The following is a 2,828-nucleotide window of genomic DNA, read 5'->3' as shown; positions in this document are numbered from 1 at the left end:
TAAACTTGTTATTTTTTAACCTAGGCACTTCCCTGCAGTAGGGATGCACCAATAGTTATTTTGGTATCGAGTACGAGTACCGATATATATCTTTCGGTACTCGCCTATATCAAGTAACGATACCGGTACTTCCGATAGCATGGAGCCGTCTTCCTGGTCAATCAGGAAGCCTGGCGGTGTGTCATTACTAATTATTAATGGTGCATTCTGCTTCTCCACAGATATAGCACGGTGTTATCCTTGCACAGGAAATAAATGTGTTAGGGCCCATTCACACCAGGATGTTGCAGTAACATATTATGGGGGACGGTTTATCAATTCTGAATATGAGTGTTAACCAGGAGCAGTGAGACGGACCAGGCAACAGATTTACTACAAGATTACAGCTTCATAAATTCCATCCTCAGCTGCATCTACAGACATCACAACCTGCAAAACCTTATTTCAGGGAGGTTCCTGTCTCATTTCAGGGAGGTGCCCTTTCTGTTTTTTGGGGGTTTTTTTTACAGCGGCCATCGTCAGAATATAAAAGAAATAATATATATATACACACACACACACACATACATACAGAGTAAAATAAAATCCATATACCAATAATACAATAATATTATATATTTATTTATATATACATCAGATTTGTGAATTGATGTTCAAGTATCTGTCAGTGTAAAGGTTAATGCAGCACTGCAACAGGATATAACCCAACCCCAACCACTTTCTAAGTTGGGTGTACACACATTGGGGGGAATTTATCAACACTGGAGCAGACAAAATCTAGAGCAACTGTGCATGGCAACCAATCAGCTTCTCTCTCCAATTTCTTTAGTTAAGATTTGAAAATGAAAGGGAGAAGCTGATTGGCTGCCATGCACAGTTGCTCCAGATTTTGTCTGTTCTAGGCAGGTGGCAACCCTACCTGGTGACGCTGCCCATAAGAATACAAGTCGAGTTGTGCAACTGCTGCCACTACGCATGTTCTGATATAAAACGAATACAATATTTCACTTGGTGTTTGTAGTGGGTTGTGTTTCATTATGTGGAACACAAAGGATGTTAGAGGGGATAGTTTAATCTTCTAATCTATTCGGCTCCCCTATCCATTCCTCTACTACCTATTTATGGACAGGAAAGCAGAATGGATTAAAAGATTCACCCATCCCCCCTATCATCCTGTGTGTTCCACATAATGTAACAGAACCCACTACAAGCACCAAGCGAAATAAGGCCACTGTATTAGTATTAGATTTAGATAACGCTGCGCATGCGCACTACCACCAACTAGTTACCGTGTTTCGACAGAACACCGGGCGCCTTGTAGCTCCGCCCCTTCAGCTGGTCATTGGTGGAGGATGTCAGACTCTGTTCGTTTCCCGGTTACCTAGCAACCCCGAGGAGCGTGCAGACCCGCCGAACGTCACGAGCCATTTGCCAATCAGCAAGCGGCGATTGTGTGCGCGGTGCATGCTGGGTCCGGATCCCTGGGAGCTCTGGGCTGCTATCAACAAACTGCTAGTGACATATCCTGGACACAGCTTGTAGCGCTCAGGTACGGGGGGCTTCCTTAAAGGACCACGCTTAGTCCAGGGGACTACAATTCTCAGCAGGCATTGAGACAGCTGTCCTGGAATCTGGTGTTTTACAATAGAGTGCCTAAAGCTGGCCACACAGCTAGCGATCTAATTGTACAATGAGAGCCGACCTGACTGAATTCTAATGGAATGTTCAGGGTGGACTTCTGCTGCATAGTTTTGGGTAGATCTTAAGCAGATTGATTAGGGATTGTATAGTGTGTGGGATCTCTAAACAGAACCTTCCCCTGGGCGGATTGAGGCTGGCCACTGATCTTTTTTTTTCTGCATGCTGGTAAATATAGTGCTGGGCGGATCTTATTCTCATCTACATACATTTCTATTGGTGTGTTTAAATTCTTAATGGCTTTAAACCAGGGGTGGACAAACTCCATCCCTCCAGATGTGGTTAAACTACGGATCACATCATGCATCTGTCTCTGGGAGTCATGTCTCTGGCTGTGAGAATCTTGCAATGCCTCATGGGATTTGTAGTTCCACAACAGCTAGAGGATTGGAGTTTGCCCGCCATTGGTTTGAAAGGAACCTTACAGGACAGAGAGATGACAGCTGTCACTCCTGAGGCAGTTAGAGGGTCAGGGGTCAGGTAGATGGAAGCCACCAAATATCTGACTTCAGGTGACCCTTCACCCCCAACTTTCTAGCCAAACAGTCAAGTTGGCCATACACTGTGCGAAGCTCGGCCAGTTCTTGATGTACCAGGCAAAATTCACACAGTGGTTGCCCCGGTCTGCACCATTCTGTCTGGCATCCTTCAATAATCAAAGGAGCTGGATGGAAATAATTTGGGTGAACAGTGACAGCAGCTGGTATTGTGACAGGAGCACATCCGCCACTGTCAGAATACAAAGGACACAGCGGGAGATTCGTCCATCCGTGCTGCTTTGTGTGGATGGAGGAATATGTTACTTTTTTTTTTTCCGTTCAGCCTGCAGGTTGAAGGTAAAAAATTGACCAGTGTGTGCAGCTTCAGTCTCAGATAAGATCTAGCCAAGAGGGAAATGTACACGTTTCCTTTTCAAAGTGAAAGGCAAAACTTTGCTTAGAGTGTGAAAGGGTTAGAACCTTTGTCAGGCTTTTGTTTCTGTGTCCCCAGTGGGTAGATTAGGCACTCACTCAGGAATTGCAGGATTTGGGGATTTAATATGGGGTGTGTGTTGATCTTTTTGTTGAGATAATAAATATATAATCTCAATAAAAACATATATCATATATCAAATATAAAATATATATTGT

General features: G+C 44.0%; 1 protein-coding gene across 1 annotated transcript in view; it reads left to right on the top strand.

The window, feature by feature from the left end:
• Positions 1-1,515: 1,515 nt before the first annotated feature.
• The window catches only part of IFT88 (intraflagellar transport 88), a 72,170-nt gene continuing 70,857 nt past the window's right edge, over positions 1,516-2,828 (top strand). The window contains exon 1 of the mRNA XM_018554687.1: positions 1,516-1,549. The gene's annotated coding sequence lies outside the window, so the exon portion shown is untranslated. The remainder of the gene's footprint in view (positions 1,550-2,828) is intronic.

Source organism: Nanorana parkeri, unplaced genomic scaffold (genome assembly GCF_000935625.1).
Source record: "Nanorana parkeri isolate BGI_ZX_2015 unplaced genomic scaffold, ASM93562v1 scaffold169, whole genome shotgun sequence".
In the NCBI taxonomy this organism is placed as follows: domain Eukaryota; kingdom Metazoa; phylum Chordata; class Amphibia; order Anura; family Dicroglossidae; genus Nanorana; species Nanorana parkeri.
The sequence above is the reverse complement of the archived record's forward strand: the minus strand, read 5'-3'. Positions and strand labels throughout refer to the sequence as shown.